This window comes from Rhinolophus ferrumequinum, chromosome 8 (genome assembly GCF_004115265.2).
Source record: "Rhinolophus ferrumequinum isolate MPI-CBG mRhiFer1 chromosome 8, mRhiFer1_v1.p, whole genome shotgun sequence".
Classification (NCBI taxonomy): Eukaryota; Metazoa; Chordata; class Mammalia; order Chiroptera; family Rhinolophidae; genus Rhinolophus; species Rhinolophus ferrumequinum.
The window spans coordinates 20,053,033-20,078,389 of NC_046291.1; the positions used below are offsets into that span (position 1 = coordinate 20,053,033).

Sequence of the window (25,357 nt, forward strand, 5' to 3'; positions counted from 1 at the left end):
ATTGCTCTAAAGATGCAAAGGGAGGTCTGGTTTTCAAAGCAAAGCTAAGGGTTAAGGCAACAATCCAGATAATAGAGGAAGAACTGCTTGTCCTCACCTGAATTAAAAGATTGTTCCAGCCCTTAGAATATTTGCATAGACATCTAATAGAGTATTGTTTGTTTGCTTGCTTTGCTTTGTTTAGCTTGGATGAAGTAACAAATTGCCTACTACTTTGCATTGGTATTCTCTAAGTCTAGAAAACCTGTCGCCACCTGTGTCCCATTGAAGATGATGCACATTCTGATGCTTCACTTACCTAAAGTCCCCCTTTGGTACCACTTCACCCATAGAATCTGGCTGCATCAAAACGTGTGGAGAATGCATTAATAATTTTGTAAATGGTTCTGATTTCTTCATTACATTACACAGTTTGCCAAATATGCTGTAAACGTGATGTTCCAGCGCCCTATTCAAATAATGGAATCTCTTGGGCATTCTGAAAATGTTTTACTCAAAATGGAAAATCTTGGCAGAAAAGAGTCAACCATCTTGGGAATTATGCCTCCTCATCTCTCACACTCTGTGCAGGAAGAACTTGCCCATATGAAAAGGCATCATTGCTCTTTCATACTTGGAATAACTTTCCCCAAAGAAAAGTTCCCTTGATTTTGCTAAGTTACCAAAGATCTGGTTTCATGAAGGGACTGCTGGAAATTTAGCTTTGGCATGCGTTTTCTTAGTAGCAACTGGGATTTAAAACTATTTAGAAATGGCATATGCCTTGTACATATATTCCTTTGAACTATCCTGTGAACACCCTCTGAGTGTTCTTTAAAACATATGATAACCAATACTTGGAAAGGTATTGCTTTCTAAAATTGTTGTCATTAAGCATATCAATTTTCTTGAAAGAAAAAAATATAGTGTCCTTTTGCTTTTCTTTATCCAGTAGTACCAAGAACCCCCGTGGGATTTGGAGGAAGATAGGAGTCATTATCTACACTCACTGGATTCAGTAGCAAATCGGGAGCCCTTTTCCCTTATTTACTGAAATTGTCTTGATAAATTTTCCTTTGGAGAGCAAGAACCAATTACACTAATGTAGAAGTGGAAGCAAGAATTGACTACACATTGTGGGAAACATCCAATGGAAATGGTGATGGAAAAGTAGTGACCACGTTCAACTCACTTCTGTACTATATATAAATATATATATATACTGTGGTGTTTATCATTTCCAGTCTTTGATTTCAAGTCACAACTGTCATTAAAAAAAAAAAAATGTTTTAGGGATCCTGAGAGCCTATGAGCCATCTCATTTTGATGGCATGCTATGTTTTAACTTCTTAACACACTGATTTATGTCTAAATTAGGAATAAATTAAACAATATATATGCCAGTAAATTATCTCTGGAAACTGACTCTAACAGGGTCTTTACTTTTTTTATTTAAAAAAAATAAAATAATCTTGGGTCCCGTTCTGTTGCTCATTTTCTGCATATTAAAACTCTCACTCATTATTAACAGTTCTTGAACAATAAAGCAGAAGCAATCACCCAGGACTACATAAATGTAATTTCAGTAGAGTTCAATAGAAGCGGTTCTGAAAATTGTTTTAGGCATTTTCTTGAAGATTGCCAGTAGCTTGAAATGCTTTTCAAACACTAACATTTTGCAAAGCCTGAAAATTAATGTGATGCTTATTGGGTAAAAAGATCTTTCATTTCTACCCTCTAAACGGCAACAGTAGATTCTGCACTATTTTAAAGTCATCACTATAGGTCTAGGACTTGTGGATGTGTCTGAAGGCAAATGTCCCATCATTTTTGCTGGATAAGGATTCAAGAGTAGCCCAATTTGCTCCCAGCTCACCATCTTACGCTATCCTTGCCTTCTTCTTTGCTGATAAAATGTTTACTAAGTTGTCTACTCTCTCCCATTAAATGAGTCCTTCATGTAACAGTAATTTGTTGTGGGTCAGGTGTTGTGCTTGGAACTGGAGGAGATGCGGTATTCATAGCTTGCAACCTCTGCCCTCGTAGAACTGAGTCTGGCAAATTCACACCCTGGGCTCTCCTGAGCTGCACATATGGCTGGGGGAATTCGTGTGTTGTTTCTGAAAGGGTCCCCACAAACAGAAGAATATTGAAGGTTAATTCTTCCCTATCTTTGATCTTAATCCTCTGCTAATGCTTAGAGAAAGGATTGCCCACCTGGCAAGCCAAATTACCATAATCAGTCCTGATAATCAATGTTATTGTACTCAGGTTTCATCTTATATTTAATTGGGGTAGAGACCACTGAAGGGGGCCATTAAGCAACTGCATGTATTCTAGCTTTCTTCTGGAACTCGGCCAGAGAGACTTTTCCTCATCTCGATCTTTAAGTCTAACAAAATTGGGGAAAGTACGATGCTTCTCAGATTTCTGTCTACCTATGGGACATCAGGACCAGTTCTAGGATGAACCTTAAATCACAGGGATAGTGTTAGGATGGGGCAACTCTCGCAGGTCAGGTCTATTCGGATACCCAGCTCTGTGAGTGGCCGGTAGGAATAGGAAAGGAAGAACAGGGGCTTGGGAATCACACTGCCTAAAGTTTAATAACAAGCTCTAACAGTTCATGCTTTGCAACTTAATTCTCCAATTTCCTCTTCTGTAAAATTGGAGAAAATAATGCATTGGAAGTTGGGGATTAAATGAAATATCATAAATAAAGTATAGCGCGTACCTTATATCTACCCAATTAATATCCCTTCTGTCTCCTTTTTTTTTCCCTTTTCTTTTTTCTCCCTGTATTACTTTGCCTGGCTACAGAACTGGGTGGGAAGGAAAATCATCAGAAATAGATCATCAGATACTTGTAAAACATATATGAAGAAGCAGGTTTTGATGTAGTAATGTATATAAAGAAATGTATCAGTTTTCAAAGGGAATGCATCACTTTGGGGATGATTCACAAGAGGCTGCGTGGTGTCAATCTAATCCAGAGTTCAGAAACCTGCAGCAGGTATGCCAGACGGTGTTATGATGAGCCAAGGGGCTGGGCACGTTGCCATTCCCCTGGTGGGACAACGTCCAGACTAACTGCCAGTCTGAGCCTGGCAGAACGAGTCGGGAGTTTTTACTAACTGCTGCTGCTCTTTCTGTTATACAACTGTCCTTATAGAGCAAAGGAAAACATTGCCAAATAAAAGCTGGAACTTGTTTCCTAGACCTGGGACGGAGGGCGCGTTATCCTTGGAACTTGTTTAAACCACTTTCATCCCCACACTCCCCTAATCACAGGATTTTGTGATACGCTTTGTGGGGCGCTGCTAGCATCCTATCTGAATGCATTTTCCTCTTTCCTTCCTAACAAAGCTCTGATTTTGTTCGGCCATCTGCCCCGAGGGTAGCCCTTGAGGGAAGCTCCAGGGATGGGTCCTGATTTGTCCAAGTCTATCAAGGTAGATGATTATGAGAAGGCTGGCTCTTTCCTGCTAAAAATGAACAAGGAAGCATTTAACTCCAATTGCTGCTGGCAGCCTTTTCAAATTTATAAGGGAACTAGTCTTAGGATGAAGCCAATAGAACAGAAATACAGAGTAGAGGTACAGAAAGGAATTAAATAGCATCACTGATAACATCATTGAGACAATGGAGCAACCCACTCTGCCTCCTATCAGACTTCTTATCACGTCAACACATGCACTTTCTTACTGTTTACATCAGTTTGGGTAGAGGTTCCTACTATTCGAAGCCAAATTATCCCTAATTGATTTACGTGTTTATATATTATTTTCTTGTTACATATTACCGCAAACTTAGTGGCTGGAAGCACACACACACATTTATTATTTCATAGTTCTAGGGATCAGAAGTCTACAATGAGTCAGCAGGGCTGTGTTCTTTCTGGACACTCTAGGGAAGAATCCCTTGTCTTGCCTTTCCCAGCTGCTAGTGGTTACCGCATTCCTCGGCTTAATGGCTCTTCATCAGTCTTACCTCAGCTTCTGCCATCACATCTCCTTTTCTGATGCTGATTCTTCTGGCCTCTCTTAGCCAGGACCTTTATGATTATACGAGGCCCACTGGATAAATCCGTGATAACCCCCCCATCTCAAGATCTCTAAATTAATCACACCTGCAAAATCCCTTTTGCCCTATAAGGTAACATATGCTCAGGTTTTGAGGATTAGGATGTGATAGCTTTGGTGGGGTGCTATTATTCTGCTGGCCACGTGTACTTAACATAGCCACATGGCTGTATTCTTAAGGGGTGTCTTTGTGGTCTCTTACCAATAAGCACTACTAATATTTTAAATTTTTAAAAAATTTGTAATTCAGTCATGTCATTTAATCAACATTTATAGACCACTACATGCTAGGCACAGTGCTAAACATCTTGTTTACAAAGGTGAATGGGTCATTGTCCCTTTGTAAAAGGGACAGACAGACAAATAGTCAAAAGGTCTTGTTAGAGAATGTTCAGTGCTGTAGTAGAAGCTGTGTGAACAGGGAGGGACGCTCACTCTAACTGTTAGGTTAGGCTTTCTGCTTATAATCTGGTCTTTTTAATTGTATATATAGATTATAACGTTACTACAACCCAAGATTATTAACATTACTACAACCCAAAAAATATATATAGTTTTAAACTAATCCATTTCCAATTGGTCCTATTATTTTGAAATAGGTTTTTTAAATTTCTTCAGGTCGTGTTTCCATAGGTCAAACAGGCATGTTTGAAAAAATTCCTAAGAAGTCTGAGAAATGTGGTCCAGATGATTTTGCACAATATATTTAAAAGCAAATTCATTTCATAATCTATTTACTCAAATGATGTTTGCTGCATTACCAAGTTACTAGAAGTGTGCTACACCCCAGAGGCAATTCAAAGGTGATTAAGATACCACAGTGTCTTGTACTCTAATTAGAGACAGGACAGGTATACAAATAACCAGAATACATTCAATACATCTTAGAATATTTAATTCTGCCGTGAATCGCGCCACTGTCAGGTTCTAGTTTGTTTTTCAGTATTTCTTCTCATGTTTTTATTATTATTTTTTATTCCTTACTCTTTGTTATTTAAAAATTTGAAGGCCGCAGAAAAACAAAAATCACCCATAATGCAACCACTTCAACAATAACCATATCTTTTAGAACCTAAGGCACACAGATTGTACCATGTACTGCTATTTTATGTGCCGCTAGACAGAAGCAAAACACTTCCAATTAAGCCGACACACTATCAATTTTAAAACAGTTACCAATTGTAAAGATGTTAACTAGTGAAGTTAGGAAAATCTTCGCTCTCCATCTCTCATTTCAGAGGTAACCACTGTGCTTATTTCAATACCAATGGCAGACATGTGGAAAACACAAAACAAAAACATAGGTGGTACGATGATGTATAGTTCTCAATTTTCCATGGTTAAGAATCTATATGCCTAAAATATATAGATATATTGATACACAATAAAGCATAGCAGGTTTACTTTTTCCTTTTTTCATTGTTTCCACAACTTGACCATACGAGTACATATCTACAACATTTCAGGAACGGTGCTGCAGAACAGTGTTTTTGCATGTGTGAGTGTGTGTGTGTGTGTGTGTGTGTGTGTGTGTGTGTGTGTGTGTTAGTGGGGGGGTATGCAAGAGTCTGCATGCATTCATGTGCTGGTTGAGAGTCTATTCAGTGTTGGAGGCTATATATCATGAAAAGTTACATTCTACTCTCCAGTAATGAAAACAGAATATGAAAGACAAGGTAAGGAAAAAATAAATATAATAGAAAAATCTCTGCCCCACTGGTTTGTAAACTGGTTTTTGACAACTGTTTCCTACCAAGTTTCTGGAAAAACAAAATAGCTCAGAGATACTCCAACTTCTACATTTTCTAACAATTCCACATATTTTCTTAGAAACCCAAATACTTTATTTGGAAACCCAAATACACTAGAAAACCATTTAAATCAAAGCTCAGTTTCAAAGTTGGTTGAGGTCTAGAAAAGCCAGGAAGTGCTAGAGAAAGGGAGTAAACTGAGGCTACAGCCCTTCTCCTAATCATTAGCTCTCAGTGGCTGAAGATGTTAGTTCTATGGCCGAATAAATGAGAGAAGTTCTATTCTGACATGTGAGCTCAAAGACACCAGGCTTATCTTGAGGGCCTTTTTGATATTAAATATCTTAAAGCACAGTGTATCTTTCTACAATATACTAGATGGCATCCAACAGTCATTTAACAGGATTTTGAATCACGTAGACCTCCTCTCCATGTGCCAGGAGTACACACATCAAAAATAAAACACACACAGTGCCTTCTCTAAGGAAGGAACTTAGATTTATTGAGTGCTTACTAAAAACCACACATTGAGCTAAATGATTTTGTTTGTGGTACTTTATTTAATCAAATGAGGTATGCATCTACTTTGATGTAACTTTGGTGCAGAAATCAAATGTTCTGTTTCATATAATGATTAGCGGAGTAAATTACTCTAGTGCGACTCTGTTTGGGATCCCTGATTATTCAACACATTTGCTTTTGGGGCTGCAGGTGCAAGCTTGCCTCTCCAGCGTTCTGTGTATTTTGAGAAATTTAGAGTTTTTAATGTTCTGCTTGGCTCCATTCTATTTGATAAAAGAGTTTATGATATCAGATATTTTAGAGGAGAAAGTTTTTCAGACAACAGGAGCTAGAGATATAAGCTGGTAAGGGATTTGAATGTGGGCAGAGATATCTTTTATATCTGATAAATATCCAGAGAGGTTGGTCTTCTTATACTGGTAGCCCCTCAAATTTCCTCTCCTGTTTAATGTATACTCAGACACGTTTCATTGGAAGGATTAATTTTAACATCTGCCAAATAGATTTTGGACAAATTTGCTTGCTTGGGAATTTGATCTGAAGAAAATCATTCTGGATATTTTTAGAGTCATTTCCAGATTCCCTTCCTGGCTTATTACTCGCTGCCAAGCAGACACTTTTGGATGCTCATTTAAAATAATTAGCATGAAGGCAGTGTTTAGAAGTTGCCCATAAGATAAAATCCAAATTGCATACAGTTCCAGGTAGGTTTTTCGCAAGCTGGCCTCAGCCTATCTCTAGCTCCCTTTCCAGCCACTGTTCTTTATGACTTTGCATTGTTTTCCTTAAGCATTTTATCCTATACTATATTCTAATTTTACTTGTTTTTGGCTCTTACTAGACTGGTAAACTCAAGGGTAAGAACCACAACTCTTTTGCTTGCCTCCATAACCCTGGAACATGGTCAGTTTTGTGCACATAGTGGGTGTTCAACGGATTATTTGCTAAATGAAGGAACAAATTCACATTATTTCAATTATAACCATGATTTATGAAACGGTTGCTAAGAGAAAGTGAAATCTGAACTTCGTCTAGTTCATTCATCATTGGCATGAGATAAACAAGATGTGAATCAAAAGTAAATTACTTTTTTTGACCTTCCCCTCTTCATGAAAGAAGGCTCCTCCCTTAAAGCTTGTGCTCCTATCAGCAAAGTTCTCTCTCTCTCTCTCTCTTTGTCTGTCTCTCTTTAGTTGAACTAACAGCTTTTGAATTAGAAAGTAAGGGCCATTGTTCTAGTGGAGTGGGGGCTTTGCTCTGTTGTTTCTGTACTCATACTTCTGTACATCGATAATTAAGAAGTGGAGCATTGCAAATCACAGACTGCTTGTATAATAATCTATTTCTACTTTGAAAATTAATAATTTAATAACATTTATCTCATACAAATATACTAGATTTGATATTATTCTGAGAGGATGAGCTACATTATAAGGTTTAACCATACAATGTATGGCTTTTGTAATCAGTTTCATTAGTTTATAGCTATATCTCATGTAATCAATAGCATCATGAGAGGAAAATGTAATCCTATATTTTTACTTTGGCATATAGCACCTCCCTACCATCTTCATAATATGTGTGGGTGGTGAGAAAATGACATTTTTTTAAAGAAGTTGTAAAATTGCCCACACAAATGCTTCAATATTATTAGTTGATTCTGAAAGCAATTTTTCTGAAGCAATTATTTCCCTTTATTAAGAAATTACCAGTCTGGAGGCATATTTAAACTCACCGAGAGTTCATAAAGAAACATAAAATATACAATTTTGCTACATTCTTTGACATACTCTCTGACTGTCTCATATAGTCTCTGATTCAGAGTAACTTAAAACATTCATTATGGTTTTTCTTCCTTCTTGAATATCACTTTGTTATTCCAGAGCATCAGTAGATGTAGGTAGCACCATTTGCTTGTATGCATATTTGAACATTTCAATTTAAATAAAAATTTTATTTCTAATATAAAAACAGCAAAATGGGTAATGGAATGTCATGGCATTTATTTTGGGCAGACAGTGATAACAGAGGAAGGGCTGAGATTTTCCTACTACAGGCTATTACTCCTTTTGTCCGGGAAGTATATCATTACAAAATACCACAAATAGAAGAATGATATATTCTTATGCCCTAAATTGGAACCAAGTCTTCTTGGGACCACGCCTTTGAAATTCATGCAATCCTCTTGGGACAGATGAATAAACAACACAGAAAGGGCCTGTGGGGAAGCCTTGACACCCACCTTTGCACCCTCAATAAAAAACTGGCTTTGTTGTTTTGTTTTGTTTTGTTTTGTTTCTGTTTGAAACAATTCCCAAGATGTGTTTCAAATGACATGAAACAGGAAAGTTACTTGCTGTTCATTCTTCTTTCCTTCAAGCATTTGCATTTGATTTCCTTTAAGCATGCAATTGGATTTTTTTTGTTTGTTTTAGGAAATGAAGTCTGATTTTGTTTAATTTTGGAACTTAAATGATAGAGACTAGTTAGTTACACTGTTATGATGCTCCAAGGATAGCTGAGATCACTATTTATCCCATTTGGATATGGAAAGAAAACAGAACATACTACAGGCTATTTACATGATTTCTATTATAGAGACAAAGCATAAAACAGCATGGGATTTAGGTCCCTAATGAGCTTTATGTGTGATTCTCTAGCTTTAAACCTGCTATGTGAAGACTCACTAATATCTGGCTGCTAAAGGAATCTGCTACACTGTATATCAATTTTATTCAAAATAAGAGAGACTTAGGAGACTGTGATATATCTCGAAGTTAAGAAAAGACAAAAGAAGGTCTAGTAAGAAACTTATACACAAAACACACATCCACACACGTACATCAGAATATTCTAGTATTTGCAGGAAAATAAAGTCACATAAGCTAAAAATTATGTTTGCCTTTAAAGGTAAGCTCTAGCACAGAGCCTGGCACAGAAGCACAAGTGCTCATGCGCAACCTGCACTTGTTAAATATAATAACGGAGTGGGCTGTTGTTATATAGAAACAGATTTTCCCACTAGAGCACTTAAATTACCGCGACTTCATTAAAGAATATCTTTAGAGCTATCCTGTATTTTGAAGGCCTTCAGTCAGAGTGCAAGTCCCTTTAGAGCTCTCAAATGATCTGAAACAACCATCCCGGAATAGGACTGAGATCCTGGAAGTGAAACATTCAGCTGCAAATAGGTCTGGGAACGTCAAGGAGTTTGGGATTTGTACAGAAACCTTGACTGAAATGTGGCTTCCTTTATTCATTCCCAGAACACAAACCCTCTTATTACAGTGTGTTCTAACACATGTTATTGAGAAATGCAGCAGGTTAGAGTTTTCCAGGAAACCTGAATCCTTAAATAAAGATCAATGCACGTTAGGGTGAACACGGCAGCTTTGTAATATGAAGCATAGCAATTGAAGTGAGAGGCATGTTGGAGATCCAATGTGGTTCCGGCAGGGATGGGCGTGGTCAAATAGATATGGCCTAAACATTCAGTCGTGACTTCTTTTTCCTGAGAAATGGCCAGAACCCTACCATTACTGTACATGATGTGAGTCAATCTGTAGAGATTTATGGCAGAAGAAGAGTAACGAGGAAAGATGGATAGTAAGGTTAGTCAGGAAACTAGGAGGGAAAAACAAAACGACACAAAAAGCCTAGAAGAGAGGCATTGTAGACATAGCAGGAAAATATAATCAATAAATAGGTTCTGGGTAATTACGTCAGGAACTGCAGATACAAAGTCCAAGCGAACTCTTAGGCTTGCCAGTCACCAGGTTATCTCTGACTTTTGAAAAAAGAATTTCAATACTGAGATGAGGTTGGAAATATATTTTAAAATTTTTTTAAAAGGGTGAAATGGATTGGCAGAGTAGGGAAATAATCCAGCGATGAGAGATTACTGATAACAGAAGAGAAATAATTGAGAGTGTATCATCACAAAGGAAACAAAAATGATAAGATCAATATTACTGATAGAGAGGTTGACCTTGGAAAGGGGTTACTTCTTCCCATGAGATAACATAAGTGAATATTTAGATAAGTTTGAAAGAAAAATTGTGGGAGTTCACAACCTCATGATTTATAGTATTCTGATTAAAAACAAAGACCAGGCCATCTGTTGAGAATCAGGAACCAGTGTGGAACACACGTGTTGGGAAATAAAATAAAATAAATTATTGTAGAGGATGAAAAGAAGAGTCAACCAAGGAACAATACTGAGATAAAGTTGAACAGTGAATAGGTCCCAGTCTTTCTCAGTGGACAGGAAAGCAGAATTATCATGTATTGTCTGCTCTCGGCCTGTATATTTACATCATGTAGCTTTCATAGAAACCCCATCATATGAGAAAAAATGTTATCTTTGTTTTGTGAATGAAAAAACGGAAGCTCTCATCACAACAAACATAGTGGGTAGAATAAGATTCTGGTCCAAGTTAGACTACAAAACCTGATTTTCTTTTTCTTTCCATACAGTCTCTAAGTTCAGACTGTTCCTCTGAACAGGTTGCAGGTCGACAAGAGGTATGGCAAAGATATAGGAAAATATGAGGATCCAGGGTCTAGGCAATAGTACGTGCAATAATTGCTCATGGGGTTCCGTTGTGGAAGGTAAGAAGTAAACCCAAAAAAGGGAGAATCTGAACTACATGAATATTGAGGGTCTGGTGAAATTTTCTGATGAAGAACAGATTAAGAGGGATAAGGGTGATGGAGAATTAGAAAGCTAAGATATTGTGGGCAGAGATGGGAATTTCAGAAAATTCTAAGAGGTATAGTGTTTTAGCTAGTAACTAAATTTCATGGTATGGTCATGTGAACTGGTTTCAAAAGTGACTTGAATTTTGACACAGGAGTACAAGAAATCAAAGACTGTAAAGTTAATTAATTAGGCAGCCCATGTTTAGATTTGCTTCAGGATAAAGGTAATAATTAGTGGAGAGAGGATAACTGAACTAGGTACTCAGTCTTCCAAAAATCAGGAAAAATGGCTTAGAGTTTGTTGATTAAAGGGGAATTGAGTTGATATCAATAGAAGCTTTGCTTCAAATCTGGGTGAACTGCACCAGGCTAGTTTGAGACAAATGGTCTGGGATAGTATAAAGTAGAACAAGAATATTGTAAATTTGTCCTCATTACCCTTAAGCAGAGAAAAGAAAAATGAACATTCTCAACTTGTGAAAACTATGTGTGGGGCATAATTATGAGAAAACATCAAGTTTCAACTAAGCAAAGTTATAGATAGAGTACTCTCATGAGAGGAAAAAAATATACAGATATTTCTTAACCACAAATTAGAAAATCAGAGGAGGTATTATAATAGAAAAGTTTGATGGGACCAGGAATAGAAGAAGGGAAAAGATGGAGTAAGAAACAGGATAGAATGTATTTGAAGGTGTGCGTACAGAAGAACATGGCATGTCTAAACAGATGTCACAGCTTAAGAAAGAAAAATGTATCTAAGGAGATCAAGAAAAGTGATTTAATTTCTGGCTGGTTAGCTCAGTTGGTGAGAGCGTGGTTTTAATAACACCAAGTTTGCTGGTTTGATCCCTGCGTGGGCCACAGCGAGCTGCACCGTCCTTAAACAAACAAACAAACAAAACAAAACAAAACAAACATATCTATATGTTGATAAGTGATTGACAAAGAGCATCTTCATGACACACTTAACTAGAGGGAGGGCTCAGTACGTTTTATAAAAAGTCAAAGCTATGATAGGAACACTTCAATATTGAGATCCTTGTCTTCAGAAAGAGAACATTTTTCTATCTACCATATCCACACATCCATAGCTTTTCACTATGTTAACATCATTCTGGCCTTGAAGACAGAAGTCAGAGAATTATGGAAACATGTTCATATATTGTGAGAATGAGATACATTATTGGAAGAAATGGACATTGATAATATTCTCACACTTAAAATAACTATCCAGTGTTAAAAACAAGGCAACAGACTCAAAATGGAGTCACTTATGCTAAGCCCGACATCAGTCAACCAAACTGAGAATTACAGTTCTGGTTCTCTCAGAAATGAAATCTTAAACCAGTCAATCAGAAATTGCCTAATCAGCATGAGTCAGGTAATCTGCTTGCCATCCCCTGAAGGAAAGTGACCTTGCCATATCCATTCTGCTTTTTTGTCTAATATAACTTCCTCGTTCCCTTTCCTTTCTGCCTATGAAAGCCTTTCATTTTGTACAGCTCTTCAGAGCTCCTTTCTATCTGCAAAATTGGATGCTGCCTGATTCGTGAATTGTTGAATAAAACCAATAAGATCTTTAAGATTTACTGTGTTGAATTTTGTTTTTAACACCAGTAACAACATTTTCTGAAGGAAAAAAAGAATTGGAGCTAGTTGACACAGCCAGATTATAATCAGAAGACAATATGTCACATTGAAACAAGTGGCAGGAAGAATAAAAGGCACAAGAGACTTGGAAGTGTATTTATATGAAACAGGAGTACTATTTTATCTACACACACACACACACACACACACACACACACACACACACAGAAACATGCTGGGAGTAAAGGCATTATTTTATTTACATGTCTCAGAATTTAGTCTGCACTCCCTGAAGAAGATTCTTTGAATTCAAAGAGATATCATCTCTTTTCCCTGTAGAACTGCTACTTGCAATCACATATCACAGAAGCCTTTTCTGCTTTTATCTGTTTACTCAGAGAGAATCAGTGAGTACTAAAATGTCTTTAATGTATTAGGCTAATTAGTGTCAGTTTAGTTTGATGTAGAGTTTCTTTAATTTCATGCAACTATTCCCTCACCCATACTGATATATGTGTTTTCCGACACACATGAAGGATGACAGAGGCATGCTTTTACAAAGAACAAGTCAATACAAGCCCAGCTAACTGAGTTGTTTGCCTTGTAATCATAAACGTGAAGTTTACTGACTACATGAATTGTTAAGCAATTTCCAAACTTTCCACTCTTTAAACCATTTCTAAAGATTAATTTTTACCTAACTCTTAACCTTTTCTACACAGTAGCTGTAAGACGTCATAGGTTAAATTCTCTTATATGGCATCAATTTTCAAGTGACAAGAATTTGGTCTCTGCCAACTTTCCTGTCTCCCAGTGATTCCCAACAGAAACCCTCGTCTCTAGACAGACCAAAGAGAAGCATTTGGAGAGAGCAAAGACCAATAAAAGCAGGCTTTCTCCTTCCTTACCATCTCTATGTAGGTAGGCATGAGAATTGAAGAATTTGAATCTGAAAAGAGTCTTTGCAATAGATTCTGGAGTATAACATGCTAGGAAGGACTGCTTGGAGGGAGCATCCATGCTACCAAATGTATTTTCCAAACTATGTTGAGCCATTTAGGTGCACTATGTAACCTAAGTCACAGCAGATGGTGGGAGGTGAGTAATCAGCACCTAACGCTATTACTTTTTCTGTAGGTATTCACCTTTTCCCCCAACGTCCTAATCATTCCCTTCCAATAACTGGAAACCCACTGAAGCAACAATCAAATCATGCTTTGGTTGATTTTAACCCAAACATACTCAATGTGTAAATGATATGATGCACAAAATTGAATATAATACATATTTATTAAAATCCAAATTCCCTGAAATTGGCTATTGGAGTTTTCATTTGTCTCTCTCTCTCTCTCTTGCTCTCTCTCTCTGCAATATATATTGCATATATATATACATAACATATATACACACATATATAATATATACTGCACATATATTATATATTGCATATATTTGTGCTGTATGTAGATATCAGTAGATAGCACATATATCTATGTATAGCGGGTCTTCTACATAGAGATATTATATACATGCATTATAGATATCATTTATATATGTATATGTACTAGATGTATATGTGCTAGGTATATATGTGACACACACACATTTTATACTATGTTGGGCAATTTTTTTTCTGAGGAAATGTTTACATATATCTGGTCTTGGTAATACTTTGAAAAAGTAGATCAAACTAAAAGTAGATACCAAACTATCACTCAGTAGTGGAAAAGTCTTTTAGTACAAGCTATATACCACTATCTGACCATAGTCAAAATTTCAGTAATGAACAGGAAACACTAAAAAAAATAAGACATCTGACAAATATAGCTGTTCTGATGACCAGCCTCTCACATTTTCCTTGGTTTGCATTTATAGAATTCCTTTTTATTTCCAGTTGTAAGAAAAATTTTATGGGTGCTTTATCAAGGCTACTTAGAATTTGATAATAGAGTGCATCAGACTGTCACTTTTAGGAAGAAACAGACCTTGAAGAGAGTGAAGAACGAGTTTTATATGACAGAATAATAAAGATGTCATCTTTCCCTACAACCCTGTTTTTGAATTTCATTTTTCACAGAAGGGAAAATTAATATATTTCAAAATATAAAAAATGTAGTAAGTGGGCATCAGTCAACTTCATGTTTTTAATGGAAATACCATGAAAAATCATTATTTTAATAAATTTTGATGAACTAAGCTTTTTTGTTTGTTTGTTTTTTCATTAACTCAGTTCTTAACATGACTGCATATTATAAGAAATGCTCCTGAAGCATGGATTTTTTTTTCTATTTAAAATTCTTAAGGTTGCATTCCTTGTATATTGCTTTAATTTTGCTATTCACTTCATTGGTAGTGGTGCTTTATGCTTCAACTGTTAGTGTATAGTTGGATGGCAACTTCCAATCACTCAATATGGCAGTCATTCCTTGAAGACTGCTGTTAGCAGAATTTGGTCCTGAATATCTTACCAAATGACAGATCCTTAGGTCATTTAAAAGGAAAGCAATCCTGATATGAAGAGTTTAAGTAAGTGCTAAAATTCAAGTTCAAATTCATATTTGCTCTTTAAACTCACTATGTCTGAAATTGAACTCGTAATCTTCTACACACATTTGTTTCCTCTTGTTATTCCCTATCTCTTGGTAAAAGCAGGAACATCCCTTCTGTCACTCAGGCTTGAAATCTCAGTTGTCTTCTCTTTGCTTATCTTCTAGCAGCCGCATTCCTCAGTACTTTAGATGGTACCTTTACAGTGTGTCTTCTACCATTCTCTTTTTCCTTTCTCCTTTACACATTTCTTCCTTCTGGACTGTTACCATATCTTTCTAATAGCTTTTGCAGCCTACATTCCATTCCATAAGACATACTCACATCAGAGTAATCTTCTTAAAGTAATAAATTTGAATAAGCCACTACTCTACTTACAAACCATATGTAGCTCACCTCTGCCCGGAGGGGAAAATAGAATAAATACACATGTCTGTCATTTCAGAAACCCCGTATTCATCTCTGATCCACTCTCCAGAATACGTGTCATGAATTCTTCCTCCAAAATGTGCCCATATTTTAGCTGAGTTGGCCTTCTGGGTATTCTTCGAGAATACTCTGTACTTTAAGTTTAATCAGAATGCCATTCTCATCATACACAAGTAGAATCCATTTCTAAATAAATCCCTGTTCAAATGCTGTCTACTACGTGAAGCTTTTAGTAAACTCACTCTCATCCAACATCCAACCATGCACTGATTCATCCAAGCATTGCAAAGATGATAAGGGTACCAAATATAAATAACACTGTGATGCCTATCCTCAAGAAGTGAAATGTCTACTGGGGAAAATACATAAAAACAAAGAGCAACATCAATATAACGAGAGTTTTTAACTCTTACCTATATTAGAGGTATTAGCAAAGTAATATGGAAACATAGAGGAGTATCTCTTTAGAGAGTAAATGAACACTTTATAGAGCCAGTGAGGTTTGAGCTATTTCTACAAGTAGAACAAACGAAAGGCATTCCACATGGAGGAAACAGCATCCAAAAGTAGTAAATATTTAATGTACTCAACAAATATTTACTGAGAATCTACTATTGGTCAGATATTACTAATTACTGGGAATACTATAGCAGTAGGAACAGAGAAGAGCAGGAAGAACCATGTTTTAGTTGACATGTTTTAGTAGAACAAAAAGACAATGGTTACTTTTTAGTTGCATGAGGGTATGAAGGTGGAAGAGTCTACTAAGACTCTGACATGTCAAGTAGATCCGTCCATGCAGTATAACCAGTGAGAAAAAGTTATGTTGATATATTTGATTATCTTTGTACACTTTCCCTCTACGATGGATTGTAGCATCGTTCAAAGTACTTGCTGCCACTCCCTGAGGAAGGATTATACTTCCCTATCCAGTGAATTTAGGCTTGGCCATAAGACTTCCTTTGGCCCTTCCATGTGGGGGAAATACACATCCACATTCTGATTAACTCAGGAATGGTTGTAAAACTTACTTTGAACCATAAAGTGTGGAAGTGACATGATGTTTTGACAATTTCCTTTTTTTCCTCCTCTGGCATGAGACTGACAATATCCCAGATTAGAGGCTGTTCCTCATCCTGTGTCTTGTGCTGAAGTTACCATGGAACAGAATCTCTGCGTCTGCAAAGGACATTTGTGTGACTCAGAAATAAAACTCTGTTCCAGTAGGTAGCTAAAATTTTGGGATTGTTTGTTACCATGGTAAACAATCTGGACTGATACATTCTCCTTCCCATATCCTCTCTGTGAAGAGTCATCTGAGATACTTGAATCATGATGATAGGCCTATTGCCTGGTACACATTCAATCTAGCTTCAGAGAAGATATACACAAATGGAAAAATTTAAGAATAATATAAAATAATTATCTCTAAGTAGAATATAATTTGAAATGGATTTTTGAGAGTTGTAGGTGGAGATTGGAAGCAGGTGGGCTAAATAAGTAAAGGTTTCAGAGAAAAATTATATCTGGAGTTGAGTTTTAAAAGACAAACAGCAGGGGCTGAGAAGAGAAGAATGAGGACATTTTCTCAAACATGTAGCATTTCATGTTCAGAAACTTCAGAGCCTCCTTAATTTTCTATGTTTGAAAGTCCAATCATCTCTACTAAAATAATTTTTCAAATTGGTTCTCTACTTAAACAAAACAAAACAAAACAAACTAAGATTGGGTTAAGAAGTGATGTTATAGTCGGGCTAGCAATTCACATTGAATGTAATTCCACAATAATGAACTTAGAAACAGAGGCAAAAACATAGATTAGTGTGTGTGGGTGTCTATATTTTTAAATGATACCATTATTGGTGTCCTGACCACTTGAGCAATATTAAGGTTTCAGCAATCCAAGAAAGCCCACATCAGAGATGAAGGACTTTAATTTACTGATCAACACTGCATTGTTGGCAGCTTTTGACTAGTACAAGGCAAAAGACAACTTTAAATTGTAAAAACTGTATTATACTGAAGTGGTTTCATTTGGCTTGAAAAACTGTGGCCCTCGTAGCCTACTTTAAGCATGTAATCCAGACTGACTGGATTTTTAGATAAATGGATTTGCATCTAACTCAGAGTATCCTGTAAATGACAACAGAAATTTTGCTTGACAATATGACAAGGTGGCTGTAGAATCTTGTTTCTGTGAAAACGTTAGAACTTCCAAAAATTATAAATTATCTTAGAATTTGTTTATAGAACAAAAAGAGGAAGTTGGTGAAAAGTTATAGAACACCTAGGCTTTTCAATTTGTTTGCTATAGTTAAAATGACATATCACCACCCAAGAACTGAGTTTGTTTTTAGTGGCTTTTTCTGTCTGTAGCTGTTTAAGAGTTAAACAGACATGCTTGAACATCTAAAATATGTCCAAAAGAATATTCCAATATACTTTAAATTTATTAAAATATCAAGTCATATTGATTTTTAACAATTTATAATCCATCTGTTATTTGACGGGGAGAGCCATTAAGGGGAAATTATTGACGTCTCCCCCAAATTACAAATCACCTCATGTCACGATAAATATCCTTTGTGCCCTGTCCAGAGAAATGACACAACTGTTGTGATTTTTGGCTGGAGGAAGGCGATAGGGTCAACCGGCAAATCAAGTTCTGTTCAAAAAGTTGACTTCAGGAAAACTTCCTGCTTGTTTTAGAGTACAACACCTGAGACCAATCTACATTTTGACAGAGCTCATTAGCAAGTCAATTGTAGACTAAATACTCTCCCTCCAAGGGACTTTGGACACGTCAGAGTTTATTAGCACGGAGTCTTTGGTGGCCAAAAAACGTCTCCTGCAGATTATGCAGACCAAACCTTCTTCATTTAAGTATGGTTTTAATAATTTCTCACAAAAATTTTCCTCAATTAGAGCAAATTGGCGCTACATATATTTAATTAACACTTTAATGACACATAGGGCGTTGGGATACATTCTGTTGCTCCGATAACTTAGTTCTGTGGAAAATTCTCTTGAATTTAACTCAGGCCTTATGATCCTCTGATACTGTCTCTATTAAAAATGTAAACAGAACCCTGGAGCGACTAATTTGAAAGTTAATAGTTCATCCACAATTGATGTAGAAATACCGGACAAGCATGACCATGAGAATTAAATGCTGTTTAAAAGGCGGAAGTGTTAGATATTTTTTCTGTTGTCAAAAATATTCTCTCTTGTGTTCTAAAATCGTATTAACTCTTTAACATCATTGAAATTCCTTTTCGTTAATTGTTTTGTCAAACAAAAGAGCGACTCCCCAAATGCCCAATATGATTTTAAGAGAGTAGCTTATTTGCCGCACATAGAAAGGATATAAAGTCTGGCATTGGGAAGACCTGAGTTTAAACCATGACTTGTCACTCACTAGCTGTATGAAGTTGAAAAATTAACTTCTCTTAGATTGCTTTTTATATATAAAGTAGAGATAGAAATGGTATTTCAAAGAGTTGTGAGGATTATTAAATTTGATAAATGTGAAACATTTAAAGTAGTGCCTGACGCACAGTAAGCTCTCAATTAGTGTAAGCTAATAACAGCTATTACTGTTGTTGTTGATGTTACTATCTGTAAAACAGGACTAATAAAAAAATCTCATAGGTAGTACCTAGCAGGTGCTGATAGTAAGCATTTAATAATTGATCTTTCCTTTCCCCTATATATCTATGAGCTTGTGAAAAGAATCAGTCATTTCTTCTACACAAGGAAAAAGAGCAGCAAATTGTTATCAATGGGTTCCTTGTTATAAGGTCATAGACTCTAAACTAGTGGGCAAAAATTATTGTAGTAATATGAAATAACAATGTGCATGGCAAGGGGAAACTGAGAATACCCCACATGGAGTCAACTGATCAGCCTGAAAAGTTAGAAGTACATCCTTCCTCCTGTTATCTCTTTCCCAACTCCCATCATTATTCGAGTCTCTATAGACTCCAGTATGAAATAAAGCCACCAAAGCTCAGAAGGCCACAACAACCAGAAGACTCCATCTGGACCCATAGCTAATAAACATCCCCTGCTCACAGGGATGGAATAAGCAGCAGTGACAACAGTGACTAGGTCTGTGATTTCGGAGTAGATCCTATAGGTTCTGTTTTTGGCAATATGAAAGACCAAATGCCAGAGAACCTCTTCCAGGAGCTAACACATTGCAATATTGTACAGACTACTTTAAAACATTTTTTTAAATGCACTGCTTGGCTTGCAGGGGAGAGTGGGCTATATAGTTGAGGAGGAAAAAAAAAGAAAACAACAACAACTAATAAGCAAAAACACTGAAATACAGAAGATCACTAAACCTTGAGCTCGCTCTAGGGATCTAGCTGTTCATTGTTGGTGATCTAGTCGAACTTGTTCTTTAATAGACCAAGTGACGTTGGGGAAAAACAAACAAACAGACAATCAAACAGAAAAACAAGCTTGGCCCAAGCAAGGTGAGCCATCGGGTCAGAGACTCATTTAAAAACAAGGTGGCCAAATGGTGACACCAAACCCATCACATATAGTTGCAAACACTGTGCACTGCAGAGCCCATGGAAAGCTCTTTGCATGGACCACGCTGTGAATGTGTCCCCCTGAAGATATAGATGGCAGTTCTGGGAAATAGCAACACTATGTGGATTAGAGAAAAGCCATATCAGAAGGATATGAAGTGCATGTTGCAAGGATATGAAGGGTGTGTGCATGTTCCGGTAGTGGCTCTGGGTAAAGAAGAAAAGATTTTTCTTTTTAAATCCTCTGAAAATTGCTAATCATAAACTCATTCTTTTAAGAATTTGGGCCTCAAAGTCAAATGAACCATGTGACCTGAAAACTCCTGAATCATTTGATATTTTCCTAGGAAAGTAACATCTCCAGACACTTGCCAGAAACACAACGAGGTTCTCCCTGGCAGAATTTATTTTTAAAATCTAACCCTCAAAGAATTCCTATGGAACATAAGTCACCCTAAAGAAAAATCACAGAATAAGTCAGGTAACAAGTCACATGAGAAGCAATCAGGCCCAAAAATACTGCAGATAGTGATATTGTCAGAGAATATAAAATAAGCATATTGAATATATTTAAGAAAATAAAATACAGCATCTAGATATGATAAAGAAACAAGAGACTATACAAATAGATAGCCACATTTAAATAAAGAACCAAAGAGAATTTCCATAAATGTAAAAAGGGAATAATTGAAATTAGAAACTCAGTAGATAGGATAAAAAACAGATTAGTCACAGCTGAAGGGAGACTGAATAAACTATTAGATAGATCAAGAGAAATTAAACAGAATGCAGCACAGACAAACAGATGGAAATATAAAAGAGGTGATAAGAAAGAATGAATAGAGTGAAAGTCTATAACATAGTTCTCATTTGCATTCTAGTAGGAGATAATAGAAATAATGGGAAAGATACAGTATTCTGAAATAAAATCTTAATTTTCCAGAATTGATGAAAACCATCAATCCTAAGAAAAATAAATTTAAAGAAATTCATACGAGGCACATACTAGTGAAATTGCAAACTACCCCAAACATAGAAGGGACCATAAGGCATCTAGGAAAAAGACAGGCTCCTTTCAAGGGATGACTTTTAGATTGAAAGTGGTATCTCCATAACAGCAGTGGGAACTAGAAGAGAGGATTACCTTCAAAGTGCTGAAAGAAAACAGTTGATCTACAAATCTCTACTAACAAAACCTTCAAGACTGTAGGCAAAATGAGGGCATTAGAGACAAACACCTAGAGTATTTAGGATGAACAGAACACCGATCACATTTCCGAAATGAAAATGACTACAGAGAGAAGATATGAGATGAAAGAAGAAAACTTGAGCTAAGGAGAAACTGATCACGTCAACAATACTAAATCATTAAAACATTTAGTGTTAAAAAATTAAGATAGAATTTAAATACTGCCTTATAAAAGTTTCTTGAGAGAGAACCCAGTGGCTTGAGTTAAATTGTTTAAAGGTCCTTGCATTGTTCTGGAGGAGAATTAACACAAATTACCTGTATGGCAAATCTGTACATTGAATCTCTAGAGTAAACACTAAAATAACAAAAATGAAGTATATAACTTTTGAGTTATGAGAGGCGGGGGCGTTTCGTACATCCAAAGGAAGAGAAAAGCTTAAAAATGCATTTGGAAACATTAAAAATGTTTAATAACCATTCTGCTCTTTGATACACACTAAATGCTTTTTACAGAAAAGGTTGATAAATTATGGGAGTCATAGATATTTATATGATTTCTTCTACTTTATGTATTTTTGGAACACATATATGCATTCTACCTATGGACAAGTTTTTCTCCATAATATGTGACTGTGCAAAAGACAGGGAATGTGTTTATTGGATATGTTTACTCCAGAGGGAAAATGTGTATCTTTTTTGAATAACATGAACAGCAAGACTGACATCAATGGAAATCATTGTTTTATCCATCTTACATTTCCAGATGTGTATTTCTCAGTAACATAATTCAATCATAGCTAAGAAACATATTTCCATGCTTAAAATATAAATAAAATGGAAGCAGATTAGAAATTAGTGACTTTGCTAATTTAATTTGATGATAACTGCAATCACAGTTTATCATTAATCATATAAATAACATGTTGATTTTCATGTGGCCAAAGAGGAATTGAGATTCAGAGGAAGTTTTATTTCAGTATCTTAGAATTCTGAGAGAGGTATTGTGTCTTGATGCAATTGTATCTTTCATTCCTGGGTGATTCAACTCTGCCTATTAGCATTTGATCCTTGACTGACATAGATTTTGTTATTTATGAAATGCAGAGCTTAATTTGTAAAGAGACTATCTGATCTGTAGACCTCTCTCTTGAAGAAAAGAATGAATTTACTGAGACATTTTTCAATGATTGCCCACATCTCTTACAGATAGATTCTGGGCACTGGAATATTCTATAATTTAAATCCTAAATTGTAGTTTTGAAAATGTGACTTTTTAAAATATTTGATTATCCTTTGAGCGTGGTAGATGGGCTTAGGAAATTTATTATACTGATCTCTCTATGCACAGTGTTATCACTGGATTTAGAAAATGAAATCAGAGTTGATGTATTTTCCTCAGTAATTTCATATGTAATTAGTCAAAAATTTAAGAAATGTTGAATTAATCAGCTTGATTTTTAGCCTTTCAGCAAAGATACCTCCCTCTTTTTTGCCTATAGCTTTCTAGGGTTTAGTGTAAATTGTATGCAATACAGAAACATTGATGATTGAATCAAATCAATGTTTAGATTAAGCCCCATTTGTAACAGGCTGATGTAAAATAATTCTATAGGATGCCTCAAATAAAGAAGTAGGAGGTCCTGGCATTTATGACAACATGAATGAACCTGGAGAACATTATGCTAAGTGAAATAAACCAGACCAAAAAAAAAAAAAAGACAAATACTACATGATACCATTTATATGAAAAATCTAAGAAAGTCAAAGTCATAAAAACAGAGAGCAGAATGATGGTTGCCAAGGGTGCAGAAGGGGAAAATGGGGAGGTATGGGTAGCCAAATGGTAGTCAATGGGTAGTCAAAGTTTCAGTCATACAAGATGAGTAAGTCCTAGAGATCTTCTATACAGCATAGTGCCTATAGTTAATTAGTACTGTATTATGTACTTAAAATTTTGCTAAAAAGGTAAATCTTATGTTAAGCATTCTAATAGTAATAATAATAATGAGGAAGAGGAAGAGGAGAAGGAGGGGGAAAGCAGTAATAGTAGCAGTATAAAGGGTGAGAGGAAACTTTTAGAGGTAACGGATATGTTTATGTCATAGATTCTAGTCATGGCTTCATAGGTGTATCTTATCTTCAAACTCATCAGGTCGTGTACATTAAATATTTATATCTTCTTGTATGTTAATCATAAAAATAAAAATAAAACAGGAAAGATACAAATAGAAAGGGCAATGACTCACTTACTAAATGTATTAAAGAATCCATAAGAGAAAAATAACACAAGTGGAGGATCCTAACACCTCTGCTTAGATCTAGAATCATAGGAGAGAGCTATTACCAAAAGGCTGCAAGCGTGGTAAAACAGTAATTATTTGCATCTTTAAAGGTTCTCTGTAAAAGTTATGAGAAAATAATTGAAAGCAAATGCAATGACAAAATAAAACGTATGCTAAAGTTAAATAATTATCTTGAAGGCAGAATAAAATCTAAGGGCGTGTAAACAGTTTACATAGCCAGCAGGAAAGGGGAAAAATATAAATAAAAAGGGAGAAGAAGCAAAGCACATGGATTTACTAGGATTAGAAAAGTATACATTAAAATGTCAAACAATCTGGGGAAAAAAAGAGAACACTAAAATTCTGTAAGCATTAATCAGAGAAAAGGAGAGAAGAAAAAAGTATTAGGCAGGTTAAGTGACAAACATACACACACAGAAAGAATCAGAAAAAAAAAAGCATTAATTTTCTTGTGTGACAAATGTTGCAACTCTGAAGTCTGAGTATCAGGACAGGATTGGAAGACTGGGGAGTCAGAAAAAAGACAAAGTCTCTTTAAGAAGAAGGCTATTAAAACATTTGTCTATTCTCAAGTATATTACTTAACCAAGGGAACTGAAATGTGATTTAGCTTTCAAATGTAGGATGATAAAATACTTGGTCTCTCTAATGTGTCAAATCATTAAAATTAAAGCTTGAAAATGGTGATATCTCTGGGGACCCAATCAAGAATATCTAAGATACTTGATTAACTGAAAAATATTACTGCATACACCATTTAAAATTTTTGCATTACTTTTTTTCCTGATGTAAACAAAATACATGCTAATTGTAGAAAATTAGAAAAGTGAAAAAAAAAGAAACCAAAAAAAACAAACACACAACATTATCTTATAGGTCACTGCCAATATTTCAGTATTTTATATATGTATGTAATTCTCCTTTTGTAATTTTGCTTTTGCTTTGTGCCATTCATTTTTCTTTTCCAGCTTCTAAATGAAATATTAGATAAATGCCATAGTTTTTCTGGTCATTGTTAGATTACAATAAAGTCTATTCCAGTCTATTAATCATGTATCCCCATTCCCATATATAAGGTACAAACAATACGATGAATGTTTAAATAAAAATAAGTTATTACAGTAAAAGACACATTGCAATTAAGCACTCTCAAAATATTCCCCCTCGCTTTGAACACACTTAATCACATACATCTTGACACTTTCTGAAGCCGTTCTGGAAGTCCTCTTTCGTGAATGTCTTTTGTTGTGCTGTTGTGGCTGTCTCGATGTTCTAAATCATTTTGACTTTAGGGAAGATCCAGAGGTCACACAGTGCCAGATTAAGTGAATAAATTGGATGAGGACACAGAGTAATGTTTTTATTTGACAGAAATTGCCATACCAGAAGCAATGTGTGAAGTTGAGCCTTTTCTTTGTGCTCAAAACATACAGTGAATGCTGCTGCTGAGAGTGCCATCAAACGGAAAGGCAAGGATCTTCAATATGGGAAGTGGCGCATCCATCCTCAGTAACAGTGTGTGACAAGTTTCAACTTGTTCAGTGCAGTCAGTAGGGTGTGAGCTACGGTTGAGAGAGGTGTGTTTTAAAGTGTGCTGTAATTCATGGATCACTAACAAGGCACTAACATGAAATGGACAAATGGTTTCATCCTCCATCATGACAATTCTCCATGCTTCTGTTGTATGGCAATTCTGTCATATAAAAACATTACA

At 35.9% G+C, this 25,357-nt stretch overlaps 1 protein-coding gene across 1 annotated transcript in view; it reads right to left on the reverse strand.

The window, feature by feature from the left end:
* The window catches only part of SPAG16 (sperm associated antigen 16), a 759,782-nt gene that overhangs the window by 35,564 nt on the left and 698,861 nt on the right, over positions 1-25,357 (reverse strand). The window lies entirely within an intron of this gene.